Source organism: Eubalaena glacialis, chromosome 4, assembly GCF_028564815.1.
Source record: "Eubalaena glacialis isolate mEubGla1 chromosome 4, mEubGla1.1.hap2.+ XY, whole genome shotgun sequence".
In the NCBI taxonomy this organism is placed as follows: domain Eukaryota; kingdom Metazoa; phylum Chordata; class Mammalia; order Artiodactyla; family Balaenidae; genus Eubalaena; species Eubalaena glacialis.
The window spans coordinates 33,574,564-33,596,728 of record NC_083719.1 but is presented as its reverse complement, the minus strand read 5'-3'; the positions used below and the strand labels follow the sequence as shown (position 1 = coordinate 33,596,728).

General features: G+C 38.9%; 1 pseudogene; it reads right to left on the bottom strand.

Annotated features, from left to right (window-relative positions):
• The window catches only part of LOC133090499 (uncharacterized), a 53,245-nt pseudogene that overhangs the window by 3,572 nt on the left and 27,508 nt on the right, over positions 1 to 22,165 (bottom strand).

Here is a 22,165-nt window from a genome sequence, read left to right as displayed (position 1 = left end):
ATATACATATATACATAACAATGGGATACTACTCAGCCTTAAAAAAGAATGAAATTTTGCTGCTTACAGTAACATGGATGGACTTGGAGGGCATTACGCTTAGTGAAATAAATCAGACAGAAGGACAAATACTGTATGATATCACTTATATGTGGAATCTAAAAAATACAACAAACTAGTGACTCACAGATATAGGGAACAAACTAGTTGTTACCAGTGGGGAGAGGGTAGTAGAGAGGGGGAAATATAGAGGTAGGGGAAAAAAAGGGTTGTTATGGGATTATATGAGATCATGTGTGTGAAACTATTGAAAATTGCGAAGCACTATAGAATTTAAAGAATCTTTCATTCAATTAAAAAAAAAGGCCACTCCTCTATTCTGTCAAACCAGCTGATGAATGATGGTGGGGAAAATGGTAAGTCTAGTGAATTCCATGAGGATAGGCCCATTGCTGCATTTCATTTGCTGTAAAGTGAGTTCTCAGAAGAATTGCTGTGTGGAATACCATGACAGTGGATAAGGCATTCTTTAAGTCCATGGATGGTAGTTTTGGCAAAAACATTACGTACAGGGAAGTTAAGTCCACATCCAGAGTGTCTATTTTACTAAGAACAAAATGCTGTCTCTTCCATAATGGAAGTGGCTCATTGTAATTAATCCACCGCCAGGTAGCTTGCTGATAACCCCAGGGGATGGTGCCATACCAGGGACTTAGTGTTGATTTCTGCTGCTGGCTGATTGAGTACTCAGCAGTAGCTGTGGTCAGGCCTCCTTTGGAAAGCATAAGTCCACGTTGCTGAGTCCATGCATAACGTCCATTTCTGCCACCATGGACAGTACATCCATGAGCCCATTGGTGATGATAGTGGTTGCTAAAGAGGCTGATTGGTATCTACAGAACAGACCATCCTATCCACTTGACTATTAAAATACTCTTCTGCTAAGGTCACCTTTTGGTGAGTATTAACATGGGACACAAATATCTTTAGTTTCTTTTTTGCCCATTCATAGAGGCTTATCTTCAGATCTCTTTCTCAGATTTCCTTGGCATCAATTTTCCAGTCAGGTTCCATCCAAGTCCCTGACTATCCAGCCAAATCATTGGCCACAGCTCATGAACTGGTATATAAGCACACATCTTGCCATTTCTCCTTCCAAGCAAAATGAATGACCAGGAACACTGCCTGCTGGGAGGATTTCCCTTCACCACTGTCCCTCAGGGATGTCCTAGAGAAAGGATGTAGTGCTTCAGCTGTCCGTTTTTCAGTGGTGCCTGCATATTGGAGAGAGTAATCTGTAAAACAGGTCCAAATTTTCTTTTCCTCTGTCAGTTGATTGTAGCGAACTCCCAGTGAGGAAGTACGTGCAGCCTGGTGACACAAGGAGTAGGGACCATGGCATTTGGGCCACTTCATGTAATTTACTTGTGCCTCCAGGGCCTGCTTGGGCTTGACCTCATATATACCACTTCCATTTGATGATGGAGTGCTGCTGTGCACGCCCAACTTTATGGCTTGGTGAGTCAGATAATACCTAGAATGTGATAGACAGCTCAGGTCACATGGTAACTTCTTGGCCCATGGTTAAGTGTTCAGTCTCTACTGAACCCTAGTAGCAGGCCAAGAGCTGTTTCTTAAAAGGAGAGTGGTTATCCCAGAGGATGGCAGGGCTTTGCTCCAAAATCCTAAGGATCTGTTATGAGATTCACCTGTTAGAGGCCTGCCACAGGCTCCAACCAATATCCTTATCTGCCAATGACACTTCAATCACCATTGGATTTTCTGGATCATATGGTCCAAGTGGCAAAGCAGCTTGCATAGCAATATGGATCTGTTGTAGAGCCTTCTGTTTTTCTGGACCCTGCTCAAAACTAGCAACTTATGAGTCACTTAGTAAGTGGGCCAGAGTTGCACACCCAAATGAGGAATGTATTGCCTCCAAAATCCAGAGACGTACTAGCCATTGTATCTCTCTCTCTTGTTATAAGAAGGGTCAGATGAAACAACTTACCCTTCACCTTAGAAGGGTTATCTCAACATGCACTATACCATTGGCCCCTAGAAATTTCACTGAGCTAGAAGGCCCTTGAATTTTTATCACATTTCTTACCCTCTGACATGCGAATTTCTTACCAATAAGTCTAGAGTAGTTGCTGCTTCTTGCTCACTAGGTCCAATCAGCATAATGTCATCAATGTAATGATCAGTGTGAGACTTGTGGAAAGGAAAGACAATCAGGATCTCTTTGAACAAAGTTATGACATAGGGCTGAAAAGTTGATATACCCCTGAGGTAGGGCAGTGAAGGTAAATCGTTGGCCTTTCCAGCTGAAAGCAAACTGCTCCTGGTGGTCTTTATTAACAGAAATTGAGAAAGAAGCATTTGCCATTTTATTAGCTGCCTAAGAGGCACCAAGGGATGTGCTAATTTCCCCAAGCGATGAAACCACTCCTGGTACAATGACTGAAACTGGAGTTACCATCCTGTTAGGCTTACAGTTATCTACTGTCATTCTCCAAGATCCATCTCATCTGCACAGGCCACAAAGGTGAGTGAAATGGAGATGTGGTGAGAATCACCACCCCTGGATCTTTCAACTTTCTGATGGTGACGCTAATCGTTACATCCCTCCAGGAGCATGGTATTGCTTTTGGTTTACTTCCTTTCCAGGTAGAGGCAGTTCTAGTGGCTTGCACTTGGCCTTTCCCACCAGGATAGCTCTCACTCTACAGGATGTAGGAATTTTTCCAGTTGCCAAGTATGTTTATTCTAATTATGCATTCCAGAACTGGGCAAATAACCAGAGGATGGGTTTGGGGACCCACTGGGTCCACTGTGAGATGGACTTAAGCTAAAACTCCATTGATCACCTGCTCTTCATAAGCCCGTACTCTGACAAGTAGACCACAGTGATGTTTTGGGTCTCCTGGAATTAGTGTAGTTCAGAGACAGTGTCTAGTAGTCCCCAAAAGGTCTTATTATTTGCTTTTCCCCAGTGCACAGTCACTCTGGTAAAAGGCCATAGGTCCCTTTAGGAAAAGTTGGGAGAAAGATTAACAGTATAAATTTTTGGAAGTGTACCAGGATCCTTCCTCAAAGGGACCCAGCCCCTGCTTCACTGAAGGGGTCCGAGTCTGTAAACTGGCTCAAGTCCTGGTTGGATCTTAGGAAGCATAGAGCACCTGGCAGGGCTATACTGTGGCCCAGGTACTAAACTTTTAATAGGGATATTATCAGAGGGAGTAGGATGTTTTGAATTTCTGCTTCTAAATCCACCATTGCTTACCTTGACTGCTCAACAGTAAATAAAAAGAGTAATTTTGAGAGATAAAATGGCTATCCCCAGCTGACCCAACACCTGGCATGGAGAGGAGAGAAGGCACTTTATTAGAATATCGTTAAGACAAGTCAAATAGAATTAAGAAATGAAGCCAAGCTCACCCAAGCATCCTCCTTCAGGTTAAAAAGATAGTATGATGGCAATAGGTATCTGCCTCTTGAATCCTTCTGTTCCAGTACAAACTGGTGCATTTACCTATTTTTTGTTCAGCTTTCATTGTCAGGTCATCAAGTTCTGTTCTTCTTTGGCTCCTCATCACTCCTTTTTTGGATTTCCTGTTCCTACTCCTTGTGTGCCATTAGTATTAGTTTCCTGTGGCAGCTGCAACAATCACCATAGCCTTGGTAGCTTAAAACAAAAGAAATGTATTCTCTTACAGTTCTGGAGGCCAGAGCCCTGAGTTAGTTTCACTGAACTGAAGTCAAGATGTTGACAGGACCATGTTCTCTGTAGAGGCTCCAGGGGAGAATCTGTTCCTTGCTTTTCCAGCTTCTGGTGGCTGCCAGCCTTCCTTGGCTTGTGGCCACATCAGTCCAATATTCAAATCTTCAAATCTCCCAACTCAATGGTCTTCTCCTCCGTGTGTCTCTGCATTTCCTTTTCCTCTGTGTCAAATTACCATCTCCCTCCCTCTTATAAGGATACATATGATTGTATTTGGGGTTCACCTGGGTAACCCAGGATAAAGCATATCAAGATTGTTAATCACATCTGCAAAAATGTTTTTTCCCAAATAGGTAATATTTTTAGGTTCCAGGGGTTAGGAAGTGAATATTCTTTTGTGAGGAGGGGCATTTTTTCATCCTACCACACGATGTCTTCTTTTTTCTTCATTCTCTCTCTCTCTCCCTCTCTCTTTCTGTTTCTCTTTTTGTTGGATACATCTTCTAATAGCTTCAGAGAGTGAATGCATGGGAAAAATTATTTGAGACCCTACAATTTTTATTCTACCCTCATACTTGATTGTGCCTTTGTATGTAGAATGTTAGAATAGAAAACATAGCTCAGGAAATACATTAGTATGCCAGCAGTCTCTTTTCTTATCACTCTTCAATTCCATTTCAGAAGAGGTTGAGCATTTAAGGTATTAATTTATAAATCATCCTGAGTTTCCTGCAATAGTATGATTTGTTTGGGGAAACAAGTCCTTTAACTTGAGCTTGCATTCATTTAAAGCCTGTTGGAAATTTTTAATCAAGGTATTCAATGAATGAAGCACAAAAACTTGGTTTGAAATTGTTTAGTCGATTGCAAGGCAGGGGCCTTTATTCTATAAAACCAAGTGAGCTATTGAACAAAGTAAATGATGAGAGCTCAAATGCTGTTTTAATTTTTTAAATCTATAGTTTTGATTTGGATCGTCTTGATTTATAGGAAGGCTCTTTTGATGGAGTTCCTAGTTAATTTGATAATTTATTTATTTTTTTACCAGAATGGGATATATTGAGAAGGATTTCAATTTTCTAGCATTTAAATTTCAATCAGTTATGGAGAGAATTTAGATGATGAATTTTATTTTGTAAAAATATTTGCCAAGTAAGGTGCTCTGAATGAAAATATTTGGTCTGAAATAATCATATGATGCAATAGGGAAAAATTAATATTACTCTGAAGTTAGCAGGTACTTCAGCATCTGTAGGGAAAGTAGTTTTTCAATTAAAAATATGGCCTACAGAGAAAAATCAACAAAAGGTGTCACCATTTTCCAATTTATTAACCCTTAAATGTAGAGTAATGAGGTCAATTTTATGAAAACAAAACTACATGACCATAACAAAAAAAACCCCATTGTTTATAGAAATACAAATGATACACTATTAGAGACAGAGATGGCTAAGAAAATGGCTAATGTAAATGAATATGTACCAAAAATAATCATTCTGCTTATTATTTAATTTTCAGAAAATCGATGTAAAGAAGTTAATTTGCTTTAAATTTAATAAACACGTTACTTTTCTTAGAAGCAATTTTATTTTTGAAGCCAGTTTTTGAATAGAACTGTCAATGAAAACCAACTTGTCAGTAAAGAAATTTATAAAAATTATCTAATTTTAAAGTGTCCTTGATAGTATGATAGATTGATTATATGGTCACTTTACTCACATTATATGTGACCTATTTTTTTATATTTAGATGTTTGTAGAACCTTTTTATTTCTTTGTTTGTCTCCTGTGTTCAAAATTGTTGCAGTGATGTATGTTGGTGAGACTCTTTGGCCCCTTTCAATCTGGAAACTTATATCATTCATTTTGGAGGAATATTTTTTGCAATAGTTCATTAAAGATTTCATTTCTTCAATTTTCATGTTTTCTCTCTTTCTGTATTTTCTATTCCTTGATCTTAGACATATGGGATGATTTTCTAATTTTCTTATCTTTTCTCTTTTTTCATCTCTTTTCATTCTACTTCTGGAAGATTTCCTTAACTTTATCTTCCAACTATATCATTGAGTTTCATTTTCACTCTAATTAAAAAAAAATTTCCAAACGCTCTCTTCTTGGCACATGAAAAGATGCTCAACAATGATAATCATAAAAGAAATGCAAGTCAAAACCACAATGAGATAATCACTTCATACCTGTCAGAATGGCTATCATCAAAAAGACTACAAGTAACAAATGTTGGCAAGGATGTGGAGAAAAGGGAACCTGTGTACACTGTTGGTGGAAATGTAAATTGGTGCAACCATTATGGAAAACAGTATGGGGGTCCCTCAAAAAACTAAAAATGGAACTACCATATGATCCAGCAATTCCACTACTGGGTATATATCTGAAGAAAATGAAAACACTAATTTGAAAAGATACATGCATACCAGTGTTCATAGTTCATCATTATTTACAATAGCCAAAATATGGAAGTAATCTAAGTGTCCATCAATAGACAAATGTTTAAAGCAAATGTGGTATATATACAATGTGTATATATACAATGTGTATATATACAATGGAATATTACTCAGCCATAAAAAATAATGAAATAATGCCATTTGCAGCAACATGGATGAAACTAGAGATTATCATACTAAGTGAAGTAAGTCAGAAAGAGAAAGACAAATAGCATATGATATCACTTATATGTGGAATCTAAAAAAAATAGATACAAATGAACTTATTTCTAAAACAGAAAGAGACTCACAGACCTAGAAAAAAAATTTATGGTTATCAAAGGGGAAAGAGAGGTGGAGGGGAGGGATAAATTGGGAGTTTGGGATTAAGATATACACACTCCTATATAGATACCCAACAAGGACCTACTGTGTAGCACAGGGAACTATACTCAATATTTTGTAATAGCCTATAAGGAAGAGAATCTGAAGAAGAATATATGTATAACTGAATCGCTGTGCTGCATACCTGAAGCTAACACGATATTGTAAATCAACTATACTTCAATAAAAAAGATGTGGTGTATATGTACAAAGGAATATTACTAAGTCATAAAAAAGAATGAATGTTCTGCCATTTACAACAGCATGGATGGACCTGGAGGATATTATGCTTAGTGAAATAAGTCAGACAGACAAAGACAAATACTGTATGTTATCACTTATATATGGGATCTAAAAAAATAAATGAGTGTATATAACAAAACAAAAACAGACTCAGATATGGAGAATAAACCAGTGGTTACCAGTGGGCAGAGGGAAGAGGGAAGGGGCAAGATAGGGATAAGAGATTAAGAGGTACACACTACCATGTATAAATTAAATAAGCTACAAGGATGTATTACAGAGCACAGAGAAATATAGCCATTATTTTGTAATAACTTTAAATGAAGTATAATCTATAAAAATATTGAATCACTATGTTGTATACCTGAAACTGATATTGTAAATCAACTGTACTTCAATAAAAAAATAGAGAAAAAGACAAAAGCTCTCTTTTTTGTTATTTAAATGTCTATTTTATTTTTATAGCATCTATTCTTTTACATGGATTCCCAAATATTATTCTCTCTCTGGGGATATTAATGTAATGATGGTTTTATTTATTCATTCATTTCTAAAGTTTTCTTCTCCCTTTATAGTGTTGGTTTCTTCCAAAATGATTGTTTTGTGTGTGGCTCTTTTAGTCTCTGTTGATTGACAATTCATGGTTAAGAGCCTGGGATTTAAAAGCTTATTGGAAGATCTGAGTGCATGAGGGAGGCTTTGAACATCACTGAAGGGCGATCAGGCTCTCTAGGTTTTACCTCAAGAGTGGGTTAGCTACTCAGGAGAAGTCTGTTCTGTTATCCTACTGGGTGGTAAAGGTCTGACTGTGTTTTGGGAGCCAAGCCATTCAGCTTGAAGTATTCACATGGTCACTTAACTGTGGTCTTCTTGGTACACATCGAATACAGACCCTCAACTCTAACTGGCATATACTTGTCTACACAGTCTTTCTTTACCCTGTCAGAGAAGAAACCTCCAAACTTCTGGGGCAGAGATCATTGTTCCAAAGAGTGGACTAGAAAGGTAAAGGAGAGGGAATCTAGTCTTAATAGAAATCGAGCTGTTTCTGAAATAGCTTTTTGCAATTTCTTGATTGAATCACTTCTCCTTCACTCATAGTTCCAGAGTTACTAAGTATTGCTGGTTCCAGAATCTCTTAGGATTCTGTGATGGAATGGACTTGATTATCAGCTTTTCTGACTGCCAATTTTGTATTCATCTTTCTCGGATCTCCTAAGTCATTTACACTGGTCCTGCTTTCCAGCTTTCAAAATTCTGTCACTGTTGTCTCCCCTGCTGCTCTCTTCATCTTTATGGATTAAACATTTTTTCCCTATATTTGGCAGGAGTGAGTAAAATTATATGCATGTGTTCGATCTGCCAGCATAACCTTTATATAGATGCTTTATGTTCTTCTTCAAGTCTATTTTTGTAATGATTTCATCATGGTTTCCATTCCTTATTATTTTCTTTAATCATTTCAAACATGCTGATTTTCTAATTTTTTCACATTGTAGAAATCCTCCAATTGCTGAAGTGAGACTTTATCAAGGCGAAACTATTTTCCAATGTGGTTTATAATTTTTAAAAAAAATTAATTAATTTTTATTTTATTTTTGGCTGCGTTGGGTCTTCGTTGCTGCACGTGGGCTTTTTCTAGTTGTGGTGAGTGGGGGCTACTCTTTGTTGCCGTGCCGCGGGCTTCTCATTGCGGTGGCTTCTCTTGTTGCAGAGCACGGGCTCTAGAGCGCAGGCTCAGTAATTGTGGCTCACGGGCCTAGTTGGTCCGCGGCATGTGGGATCTTCCTGGACCAGGGCTTGAACCCATGTACCCTGCATTGGCAGGTGGATTCTTAACCACCGCGCCACCAGGGAAGCCCGGTTTGTAATTTTTTAGACTGTGAGCCTTTCTCATCATCCAACACACCTCCTCCCCACCCGCATTCCTGTGGGAGTTGCCTGTCTTATTCATGGCAGAAATGTTGCTGCAGAATAATTTTGCATTTCCATCTGCATCTCACCTGCTCCAGACTAGTTTGTTAATTTCTTAGCTTGAGGCTTCTTGCATTTCATAAATCATGTAAATTCGGATTCCTCATGTGTGTGTTTTGGAGGCTCTTACTTTCTCATGGTAGATTTTTCTTTTGCTTATTTGCATCCAGAGAGCTTCCTTACGGTTTGACGAGGCTGGTGGTGCTTCTTGTGCCGAGAGGGCTGTTCTTCCAGGCTCCTGGCTTTATGCGGGGTAGCCAGTTCCAGTCCCTACTTTGTAAGGACTCAACATCTTGTGTCTTAGATTGACTTTCCTAGAATCAGGCTCTAAGGTGAGGATCCATGTTGAAGTAATTTATTAGTAAGTGTTCCCAGAAAAGATAGGGGTTTGGAGAAATAGGACTGGAAAGGGAATTCTGTCTAGCAAGGGCATGGTATCAAGCAAAGTCCCACCCAGGAAACATGTTCTCAGGTTTGAAGGGCAGATTTGAAGTTTACATCTTAGAGCCCTCCTCATCAGATGGGATGGAGCTAGAGTATTTATATGCCAGTCATTGTTAAAGGCTTCCCCCAGAGGGATGTAAATTCCTGGGAGGTTTCTGCTTTACTTGAGCTCTCAAAGGGTTTCTAGCAGCGTGAAGCAACTCCCTGCCAAAAATTACAAGTGCTGACTGTTGGAGTGAAAGTGCACAGGGCAGCTGGGGCACAACGTAGTAAAGAATCCAAAGAAATGTGGGTGGGGAGCATTGCCAGTGCTTGTTGCATCTTTTCTCAGCCCCTGCCCAAGGAAAAACCGCAGCCTTAGCCCGTATCTACCCTGCACTCCTCCCTCACAACGCTGCCCTGGCATGGGGGAGAGCTTTATTTCCCTCTTTGCTGGGACTTGGGCATTTCCTTTCTTTTTTATTTAAAAAAAGTAGAACAGGGTGGTGGTTTCCTCATTTTTATGCGCTTTTAAGGGGAAGTGTGTCCCCTTCAGTATATTCTGTCATGGTGTAGACCTAGGTCTAGTGTGGATCACCTAAACAAGCAAAACATGATCAATTTCACTGTGTGTAAAACGATGACATGGATGGAGAAAAGAAATAATTTGGATCCTTTCAGAAATTACATGCTAGATAGTCCTAGAAAGCACTGTGGAATATAGTGATTTGGCTTTTAGGTAATATGTTCATTCTCTGCAGTTCAGCGTAAAGACTGATTGATTTGAAATTAGGTGCTAGTCTTATGAAATTGCAAACTGGGATTTTTTTTTTTTTTTGCAAAAATTATCTCCTTGAACTTTACATTTCATTTTATTAGTAACATTTTTAGGACAATAAAAAGATGTTTTACCAAATATAATTTAATGTAAAGAGTATAGTAAAACTTAAGAGTAAAAAGACTATATCTTAGATGATAGTCAATTTACATTCCCTCCTATGATCTATGATCTATTCCTTTACTTCCTAAGATGTCACAGCATTCTGAGAGACATGGGCAAATAATGCACAAATGAAATCCAGAGTCTTATAATTGTAGCATGACTCTTCTCTTACAGTGTTTGATCTGATTTGTGAGGATGTGCAGGAAGAAATGCTCTGTGTATGTGTGTGTGTGTGTGTGTGTGTGTTTTAAACAGATCTGAATGGATCTTGTAGTCACTGATTATGTCGTCTCTGGATGCTTAGGGCTTAAAACAAAGGATGATTTTCTTCTTAGAAGTACTTTATGTGTACCTCTGTCTAAAATAGAAAAACAAAATGAAGAATGAAAAAAGTAAAACGAATGGACAAGCATGTAATGGACATGAACTCTGGAGTCAGATGTGGCAGGGCTTCTTGCTTTATAGTTCTAGTTTTGCCACCTTCGTCAAGTTCCATAACTCTTGTTAAGCTGCAGGTGCCTCATCTATAAAATGTGTGTGATAATCATACCCACTTCTTGGAGTGTGATGAGGACCAGATGACATAATGATGAATTGTACCTACCACAATGCCCAGCCCCTGGCTAGAGCTCAATAAATGATAGTAACTATGATTATTACTGCATCATTGGTGTCAGACTAAAAATAAGGGCCTAGGTAGTGTGCATCTTTCTGTTACCTACTTCAAAATCAGTAACTTTAAATCCACACAGTATTATAATAAGTTTGAGTCACGTAGTGTGCCTACCTTCCTTCCTTCCTTCTTCAGAATTTTGTGTTAGATTCCAATTCAGAGTAATATTAAAATATTGCCCTTCCTATCTCAATCATATGTATGATTAAATCAGGAAATACAATCTTTCTTAAATCCCAATGAAAATTCATATAAATTCACAGAAGCCTCTCCAGGTTAAACATCAGTTTCAGCTTGTTGTTTTTGAGAAAACACGGCACTTGCATGTGAAAACAAAACTTCCTCCCTTTCAAGAATAGCAAAGGCAAATCATTTCCTAATTCCAGACACCATGGCACTATGTGAATTTAATCTATTAATTCACTATAAACCTAAGCTAAAGAACATTCTTAGGTTGTCATTATAAAATGAATCATAGATTTAAAGCAAACAAGCCAACAAACACACAAACAAATATAGCCAGAGGATTTGCATTACAAATAGAATTGATGATTTTGCAAGATAAACTGGTCTAAGGACATGTTCATATCTTAAATCTTGAACACATCCTGCAAGGGTTGGGTTAATAATACTAGTTGATTTTAATACGTAAAGGTTAACAATAACAGGCAAGTGCTGTTCTGTCAGCTTAGCTTATTTTTCTTTTTTAACATCTTTATTGGAGTATAATTGCTTTACAATGGTGTGTTAGTTTCGGCTTTATAACAAAGTGAATCAGCTATACATATACATTTATCTCCATATCTCCTCCCTCTTGTGTCTCCCTCCCACCCTCCCTATCCTACCCCTCTAGGTGGTCACAAAGCACTGAGCTGGTCTCCCTGTGCTATGTGGCTGCTTCCCACTAGCTATCTATTTTATATTTGGTATTATTTATAAGTCCATGCCACTCTCTCACTTCGTCCCAGCTTACCCTTCCCCCTCCCCGTGTTCTCAAGTCCATTCTCTACGTCTGTGTCTTTATTCCTGTCCCGCCCCTAGGTTCTTCCTAACTATTTTTTTTTTTTTTTTAGATTCCATGTATATGTGTTAGCATATGGTATTTTTTTTTCTCTTTATGACTTACTTCACTCTGTATGGCAGACTCTAGGTCCATCCACCTCGCTACAAATACTCAATTTCGTTTCTTTTTATGGCTGAGTAATATTCCATTGTATATATGTGCGACATCTTTATCCATTCATCTGTCGATGGACACTTAGGGTGCTTCCATGTCCTTGCTATTGTAAACAGTGCTGCAATAAACACTGTGGTACATGACTCTTTTTGAATTATGGTTTTCTCAGGTTATATGCTCAGTAGTGGGATTGCTGGGTCGTATAGTAGTTCTATTTTTAGTTTTTTAAGGAACCTCCATACTGTTCTCCACAGTGGCTGTATCAGTTTACATTCCCACCAACAGTGCAAGAGGGTTCCCTTTTCTCCACACCCTCTCCAGCATTTATTGTTTGTAGATTTTTTGATGATGGCCATTCTGACTGGTGTGAGGTGATACCTTGTAGTTTTGATTTGTATTTCTCTAATGATTAGTGATGTTGAGCATTCTTTCATGTGTTTGTTGGCAATCTGTATCTCTTCTTTGGAGAAATGTGTATTTAGGTCTTCTGCCCATTTTTGAGTTGGGTTGTTTGTTTTTTGGATATTGAGCTGCATGAGCTGCTTGTATGTTTTAGAGATTAATCCTTAGTCAGTTGCTTCATTTGCAAATATTTTCTCCCATTCTGAGGGTTGTCTTTTCGTCTTGTTTATGGTTTCCTTTGCTGTGCAAAAGCTGTTAAGTTTCACTAGGGCCCATTTGTTTATTTTTGTTTTTATTTCCGTTTCTCTAGGAGGTGAGTCAAAAAGGATCTTGCTGTGATTTATGTCATAGAGTGTTCTGCCTATGTTTTCCTCTAAGAGTTTGATAGTGTATGGCCTTACATTTAGGTCTTTAATCCATTTTGAGTTTATTTTTGTGTATGGTGATAGGGAGTGTTCTAATTTCATTCTTTTACATGTAGCTGTCCAGTTTTCCCAGCACCACTTATTGAAGATGCTGTCTTTTCTCAATTGTATATTCTTGCCTCTTTTATCAAAAATAAGGTGACCATATGTACATGGGTTTATCTCTGGGCTTTCTAACCTGTTCCATTGATCTATTTCTGTTTTTGTGCCAGTACCATACTATCTTGGTTACTGTAGCTTTGTAGTATAGTCTGAAGTCAGGGAGCCTGATTCCTCCGGCTCCGTTTGTCTTTCTCAAGATTGCTTTGGCTATTTGGGGTCTTTTGTGTTTCCATACAAATTGTGAAATTTTTTGTTGTAGTTCTGTGGAAAATGCCATTGGTACTTTGATAGGGATTGCATTGAATCTGTAGATTGCTTTGGGTAGTATAGTCATTTTCACAATGTTGATTCTTCCAATCCAAGAATATGGTATATCTCTCCATCTGTTTGTATCATCTTTAATTTCTTTCATCAGTATCTCATAGTTATTTGCATACAGGTCTTTTTTCTCCTTAAGTAGGTTTATTCCTAGGCACTTTATTCTTTTTGTTGCAGTGGTAAAGGGGAGTGTTTCCTTAATTTCTGTTTCAGATTTTTCATCATTAGTGTATAGGAATACAAGAGATTTCTGTGCATTAATTTTGTATCCTGCTACTTTACCAAATTCATTGATTAGCTCCCATAGTTTTCTGGTAGCATCTTTAGGATTCTCTATGTATAGTATCATGTCATCTGCAAACAGTGGCAGCTTTACTTCTTTTCCGATTTGGATTCCTTTTATTTCTTTTTCATCTCTGATTGCTGTGGCTAAAAATTCCAAAACTATGTTGAATAATAGTGGTGAGAGTAGGCAAACTTGTCTTGCTCCTGATCTTAGAGGAAATGGTTTCAGTTTATCACCATTGAGAACGATGTTGGCTGTGGGTTTGTCATATATGGCCTTTATTATGTTGAGGTAAGTTTCCTCTATGCCTACTTTCTGGATAGTTTTTATCATAAATGGGTGTTGAATTTTGTCAAAACTTTTTCTGCATCTATTGAGATGATCATATGGTTTACTCCTTCAATTTGTTAATATGATTTATCACATTGATTGATTTGCATGTATTGAAGAATCCTTGCATTCCTGGGATAAACTGCACTTGATCATGGTGTATGATCCTTTTAATGTGCTGTTGGATTCTGTTTGCTAGTATTTTGTTGAGGACTTTTGCATCTATGTTCATCAGTGATATTGGCCTGTAGTTTTCTTTTTTTGTGACATCTTTGTCTGGTTTTGTTATAAGGGGGATGGTGGCCTTGTAGAATGAGTTTGGGAGTGTTCCTCCCTCTGCTATATTTTGGAAGAGTTTGAGAAGGATAGGTGTTAGCTCTTCTCTAAATGTTTGATAGAATTCACCTGTGACGCCATCTGGTCCTGGGCTTTTGTTTGCTGGAAGATTTTTAATCACATTTTCAATTCAGTGTTTGTGATTGGTCTGCTTATATTTTCAATTTCTTCCTGGTACAGTCTCAGAAGGTTTTGCTTTTCTAAGAATTTGTCCATTTCTTCCAGGTTGTCCATTTTATTGTCATACAGTTGCTTGTAGTAATCTCTCATGATCCATTGTATTTCTGCAGTGTCAGTTGTTACTTCTCCTTTTTCATTTCGAATTCTATGATTTGAGTCTTCTCCCTTTTTTTCTTGATGAGTCTGGCTAATGGTTTATCAATTTTGTTTATCTTCTCAAAGAACCAGCTTTTAGTTTTATTGATCTTTGCTATTGTTTCCTTCATTTCTTTTTCATTTATTTCTGATCTGATCTTTATGGTTTCATTCCTTCAGCTAACTTTGGGGGTTTTTTGTTCTTCTTTCTCTTATTGCTCTAGGTGTAAGGTTAGGTTGTTTATTTGAGATATTTCTTGTTTCTTGAGGTAGGATTGTATTGCTATAAACTTCCCTCTTAGAACTGCTTTTGCTGCATCCCATAGGTTTTGGGTCATTGTGTTTCCATTGTCATTTGTTTTTAGGTATGTTTTGATTTCCTCTTTGATTTCTTCAGTGATCTCTTGGTTATTAAGTAGTGTATTGTTTAGCCTCCATGTGTTTGTATTTTTTACACACTTTTTCCTGTAATTGATAACTAGTCTCAAAGCACTGTGGTCAGAAAAGATCCTTGATATGATTTCAGTTTTCTTAAATTTACCAAGGCTTGATTTGTGACCCAAGATGTGATGTATCCTGGAGAATGTTCCTTGAGCACTTGAGAAGAAAGTGTATTCTGTTGTTTTTGGATGGAATGTCCTATAAATATCAATTAAGTCCATCTTGTTTAATGTGTCATTTAAAGCTTGTGTTTCCTTATTTATTTTCATTTTGGTTGATCTGTCCATTGGTGAAAGTGGTGTGTTAAAGTCCCCTACTACGATTGTGTTACTGTTGATTTCGCCTTTCATGGCTGTTAGCATTTGCCTTATGTATTGAGGTGCTCCTATGTTGGGTGCATAAATATTTACAATTGTTTTATCTTCTTCTTGGATTGATCCCTTGATCATTATGTAGTGTCCTTCTTTGTCTCTTGTAATAGTGTTTATTTTAAAGACGATTTTGTCTGATATAAAAATTGCTGCTCCAGCTTTCTGTTGATTTCCATTTGCATGGAATATCTTTTTCCATCCCCTCACTTTCATTCTATATGTGTCCATAGGTCTGAAGTGGGTCTCTTGTAGACAGCCTATATAAGGGTCTTGTTTTTGTATCCATTCAGCCAGTCTGTGTCTTTTGGTTGGAGCATTTAATCCATTTACATTTAAGGTAGTTATCGATATTATGTTCCTATTCCCATTTTCTTCATTGTTTTGGGTTTGTTATTGTAGGTCTTTTCCTTCTCTTGTGTTTCCAGCCTAGAGAAGTTTCTTTAGCATTTGTTGTATAGCTGGTTTGGTGGTGCTGAATTCTCTTAGCTTTTGCTTATCTGTAAATGTTTTAATTTCTCCGGCAAATCTGAACGGGATCCTTGTTGCGTAGAGTAATCTTGGTTGTAGGTTTTTCCCTTTCATCACTTTAAATATGTCTTGCCACTCCTTTCTGGCTTGCAGGGTTTCTACTGAAAGATCAGCTGTTAACCTTATGGGGATTCCCTTGTATGTTATTTGTTGCTTTTCCCTTGCTGCTTTTAATATTTTTTCTCTGTATTTAATTTTTGATAGTTTGATTAATATATGTCTTGGTGTGTTTCTCCTTGGATTTATCCTGTATGGGACTCTCTGTGCTTCCTGGACTTGATTGACTATTTCCTTTCCCATATTAGTGAAGTTTTCAACTATAGTCTCTTCAGATATTTTCTCAGTCCCTTTCTGTTTCTCTTCTTTTTCTGGGGCCCCTATAATTCAAATGTTGGTTCGTTTAATGTTGTCCCAGATGTCTCTAACACTGTCCTGAATTCTTTTCATTGTTTTTCTTTATTCTGCTCTGCAGTAGTTATTTACACCAGTTTATCTTCCAGGTCACTTGTCTGTTTTTCTGCCTCAGTTTTTCTCCTATTGATTCCTTCTAGAGAATTTTAATTTGATTTATTGTACTGTTCAACATTGTTTGTTTACTCTTTAGGTCTTCTATGTAATTGTTAAACATTTCTTGTATTTTCTCCATTCTATTTCCAAGATTTTGGATTATCTTTACTGACATTACTCTGAATTCTTTTTTGGGTAGACTGCCTATTTCCTCTTCGTTTGGTCTGGTGGGTTTTTACCTTGCTCCTTCATCTGCTGTGTGTTTCTCTGTCTTCTCATTTTGCCTCACTTACTGTATTTGGGGTCTGCTTTTCGCAGGATGCAGGTTCGTAGTTCCCGTTGTTTTTGGTATCTGCCTCCAGTGGCTAAGGTTTGTTCATTGGGTTGTGTAGGCTTTGTGGTGGAGGGGACTGGTGCCTGTGTTCTGGTGGATGAGGCTGTATCTTGTCTTTCTGGTGGGCAGGACCACATCTGGTGGTGTATTTTCGTGTGTCTGTGACCTTACGATTTTAGGCAGCTGGTCTGCTAATGGGTGGGGTTGTGTTCCTGTATTTCTAGTTGTTTGGGATAGGGTCTCCAGCACTGTAGCTTGCTGGTCTTTGAGTGGAGCTGGGTCTTAGTGTTGAGTTGGAGATCTATGGGAGAGCTTTCGCTGTTTAATATTATGTGGAGCCGTGAGTTCTCTGGTGGACCAATGTCCTGAACTCAGCTCTCCCACCTCAGAGGCACAGGCCTGGCACCCCGTCAGAGCACGAAGACCCTGTCATTCACACGGCTCAGAAGAAAAGGGAGAAAAAAGAAAGAAAGAAAGAAAAATAAAATAAGGTAAACTAAAGTCATAAAATAAAAAATAATTATTAAAAAAAATTGAAAAGTAATGAGAAGTAGAATAAAAAAGAAGGAAAGAAAGAAGAGAGCAACCAAACCAAAAATCAAATCCACCAATGATAATAAGTGGTAAAAACTATACCAAAAAAACAAAAACAAATACAGACAGACAGAACCCAGGACAAATGGTACAAGCAAAGCTATAGAGACAAAATCATACAGAGAAGCATACACGTACACACTCATAAGAAAAGAAAAAGGAAAAAAAAATATATCTATATATAAAACAAAAAAAGGAGGAAGAGAGCAACCAAATCAGTAAAAAAATCTACCAATGATAATAAACTTTAAATACTAAACTAAGGTAAACATAAAGCCAGGAACAAATGAGATGCAGAAAGCACACCCCAAATCTTCAGTTGTTCCCAAAGTCCACCACCTCAATTTTGGGGTGATTCGTTGTCTATTCAGGTATTCCACAGATGCAGCGTACATTGAGTTGACTGCGGAGATTTAGTCTGCTGCTTCTGAGGCTGCTGGGAGAAATTTCCCTTTCTCTTCTTTCTTCGCACAGCTCCTGGGGTTCAGCTTTGGATTTGGCCCTGCCTCTGCATGTAGGTCGCCTGAGGGCATCTATTCCTGCCCAGACAGGACGGGGTTCAAGGATCAGCTGATTAGGGGGCTCTGGCTCACTCAGGCCGGGGGGAAGGAGGGGTGCAGAATGCGGGGTGAGCCTCGGCGACAGAGGCCAGTGTGATGTTGCAACAGCCTGAGGCGCGCCATGTGTTCTCGTGGGGAAGTTGTCCGTGGATCACGGGACCCTGGCAGTGGCGGGCTGCACAGGCTCCTGGGAGGGGAGGTGTGGATAGTGACCTGTGCTTGCACACAGGCTTCTTGGTGGCTGCAGCAGCAACCTTAGCATCTCATGACCGTCTCTCGTGTCCACGCTGATAGCCGCAGCTCGCGCCCATCTCTGGAGCTCGTTTAGGCGGTGCTCTGAATCCCCTCTCCTCATGCACCCTGGAACAATGGTCTCTTGCCTCTTAGGCAGGTCCAGACTTTCTCCCGGACTCCCTCCCGGTTAGCTGTGGTGCACTAGCCCCGTTCAGGCTGTGTTCACGCAGCCAACCCCAGTCCTCTCCCTGGGATCCGACCGAAGCCCTAGCCTCGGCTCCCAGCCCCCGCCCGCCCCGGCGGGTGAGCCGACAAGCCTCTCGGGCTGGTGAGTGCTGGTCGGCACCGATCCTCTGTGCGGGAATCTCTCCACTTTGCCCTCTGCACCCCTGTTGCTGCGCTCTCCTCCGTGGCTCTGAAGCTTCCCCCTCCCGCCCAGCCCCCGTCTCCACCAGTGAAGGAGCTTCCTAGTGTGTTTAAACCTTTCCTCCTTGACAGCTCCCTCCCAGTGGTGCAGGTCCTGTCCCTATTCTTTTGTCTCTGTTTTTTTTTGCCCTACCCAGGTACGTGGGGAGTTTCTTGCCTTTTGGGAAGTCTGAGGTCTTCTGCCAGCATTCAGTAGGTGTTCTGTAGGAGTTGTTCCACATGTAGATGTATTTCGGATGCATTTGTGGGGAGGAAGGTGATCTCTACATCTTACTCCTCCCCCATCTTGCAGGTCTCCTAGCGTATGTTTTAAAATAATCTTCCTGAAGAATGTTTGAAAGTCAGATAGCCACTGGATGTTTTTCCTTGCAAATAGACATTTGTTGATGATTTTACTATGAAAAATAGACACTAGACACTTTTTGCTGAACTAAAATTTGTCTTGTGATACCATTTTCCTAAAGAAATCATAGTATTAATATTTGTCTGTCTTTCTTATATCCCCCAGCAAGTGAGACTTTGTAAGAAGCAATATAAAACTGATAAAGAAGGTCAAACTGCTCTTTTCATCAGATGGCACTGATTAAGAACTGGACTTATTTGGTCTGGAAGAAGCCAAACTAGTCATATATGCAGAGTTTGAACACTTCTTCACTCTTGCTGGAAAAGTCCCCAAACTCTCAATTTACTAGAAATAAGTACATTTGGACTCTTGTTGATCAGGGATCATTCCTGACCCTCTCTCTTCCATAATATGGAGATATTGATCTCATGGGCTTCTGTGAGGATTAAATAAAACGATATATTTAGAGTTCCTACACAGTGCTCACAACTGAACTCAGTAATGAGGTTTCCATTTTCCCTTGACTCTGAGTCCAAGACAATGTTGGAAATTTCAACAGAATGACATACAGTCATGAATAAGACACGGTAGAAATTGCTTAAGTGTCTAATGTCTGGTGCAGAAAATAAAAGCAGAGGAGACCCTAATGAAGTAGAGGTCCTTGGATGCCATAGTCAGTTTATAATGAGACATGATCTGGCAGTTTGGTGGAGCTGATGTTGGGAGGAAGGGTATTTATTATAGCTTCAATATTCAGTGTATTTTATAGCACTTTACATCTTTGAAAAATGGTAATGATGAATATGCCAAATCTTATGGTTCCAGAATACTTGGCATTTCAGTGTGCTCTGAGTGCTTTGTGTTGTTAAAGTGGACAAATGACATAGTTTATTTATTTCAATTTAAGCATATTCTAAATTGCTTTCTCAGAAATTTCTGGCTAAGACTGATTTATCTTTGGTACATGTAGAATTTAACGGACTGAGTGTGACACAGTTAATGTGAAGTAGCAGTTTTATTAAAGATAATCTCTAATTTAGACTCATTAATTCTCAAAACAAGTTATTTCTGAATCTTTTACAAATTGATACTGCACTCTTGATAATTAGGATTTTAAGGGAACACAAATTATCAAGCTATAGTGAAATGTTTCACTGTAAGTGCTATTGGAAAGCTCTGACAGAAAAACCACAGTTCTCAGGGGTAGATCATGAGTTGAAGTTGGTGATATAAAACAAAATGCAGGTGGAACCATGAGGGAGGTACACCCAAACTTTGAATTAGTCTAAAGAGTCACTGAGCTGTACATTCGATTGGAAATTTACTGAATTTACGAGGCATTGTGGCAGAGTGGAAAAGGCATTAGTTCAGGAACTAAGGAGAGATGGATCCAAATACTGGTCCACCAGTGAGGACTGCTGTCCTTGTGCAAGTAACTTAAAGCCTTAAGCCTTAAGCCTTAGATTTATCATCAGTAAGAAACAAAAACACAGTAGTAACAGCAAAATACCAACTGAACACATTCCATAGGTTATTATAAAAATACATTTATTTATTTAGCAGGTGGTTATTGAGTGCTTCCTAAGTGTCGATGGACATTTTCCACATGGCAGTGAACAAAGTCAGGCTGGATCTGTGCTCTCCTAGAGCTTGAGAGACAGATAGGCACACACTCAGATACACACAAGAATACATGTAGAATCACTTCTAAAGGAGTTTCCACAAGGGAGAAAAATATGGTTCTGGAGCTGGATTGACTTGTCAAGTTTGCTAAGGCTTCATTGAAGAAACGGTTATGAGCTTCAGTTTAAAGGATGAATAGGGAGTAAGGAATGAAGAGAGGTCCCAGTAGAAGGAACAGCAGGTACAAAGGCCAATCGGATATATGAGGCTAGAGCAGAAAGAGTGAGGAACAACTTGCTGTCAGCTGAGGCTTGAAACAGAAAAAGGGCTTTGTAGGCAATATTAATGATTTGGCTTTTAATCTGCAAACAATGAAAAGTCACTGAAGGGTTTTAAGCTGTGAGGTGACGAAATTGGATTTTGTGGCTACAGAGTGGGAGAACAGCTCATAAAGGGCAAGATAACAGGAAGCTGCTGTGTAGTCTAGATGAACGAGTGATTGCCTTGACTAGAGTCTCGTGGGGTTGTGGAGAGAAATGAAATAATTCGAGAGATTCTTATGATGGATTGAGTGTAGGGGCGGCTGAGAGAGAGGTGTCAAGCCTGACTCCTCTGTTACTGGATTGTCTGAATGGCTGGATGGTGATGTCTTTTGAGAAGGAAACCACTTCAGGGGAGAGAGAAAAACTCAGTTTTTAATATATTACATTTGAAATGTTTTTGAGACATCTGAATGCAGATGTCAAGAAGAATTTGGATTTTAGAGAGGAAAAAATCTTGTCATTTTTGTTATTCCTTCTTCTACTTGTGTCCTCCACTCACTTTCTTTTGGATCTTTCCTTATCAGCTTTTTAAACATTCCCAAGACTTTCCCAGTTTACAAACACAAACACCCTAAAAAAAGAACTCTTTCACATCATATTTCTCTTAGCCATTGCCTCACCTCATAGTCAAATTTCCAGAAGTCATTGTATTCACTGTTTCCATTTTTCTTAATTCTTAGTCACAGCTACACTTACCAGTCTTCTTTTGACCTCACTTCCAACAAACCACTTTGTCAAATGACATGACTCCCATTTTATTTGACTTGTCAGCACATTCTGTGCTTGCTACTTTGAAATTCTAATCAGTATGTATGACTGCTTACTTGATGCCTTTAAGGCGTGCATCTCAAACTCAGTTCATCTAAACCCAAATTCTTGATCATCTTCCTCCAAACTTAAAGGGTCTTCAGTGAATGGCTCAAATTCACTCAGTTGCACAAGTCAGAAACCTGTGGTTTATTCTTATCATTTTTTATTCCTTTTATCACACTCACCCTGTGTTCAATCACTGTAGACTTGTCATTTCTAATTTCTAAATATGTGTTTATTTCTCTTCATTTCTGTTGCCATCACTCTAGTCCAAGGTTCTCAAATTTGGCACTGTTGACGTTAGGGAACTGGGTAATTCTTTGTTGTGTGGGGCTGTCCTGTGCACTGTAGGGTGTTGAACGTATCCCTGGCCTCTACCCACTATATGCCAGTGGTACCACTATCCCTACTTATGACAACCAAAAATGTCTCCAGACATTGCAGCATGTACTCTTGAGAGGGAGAGGGATTGTGGTGTAAAATTGTCCTCATTTGAGAACCACTGCTTTGTCTAGGCCACCATCATTTCTTCCTTGATCTGTTATAGGCTAACTGATTTCCTAGTGTCCGTAT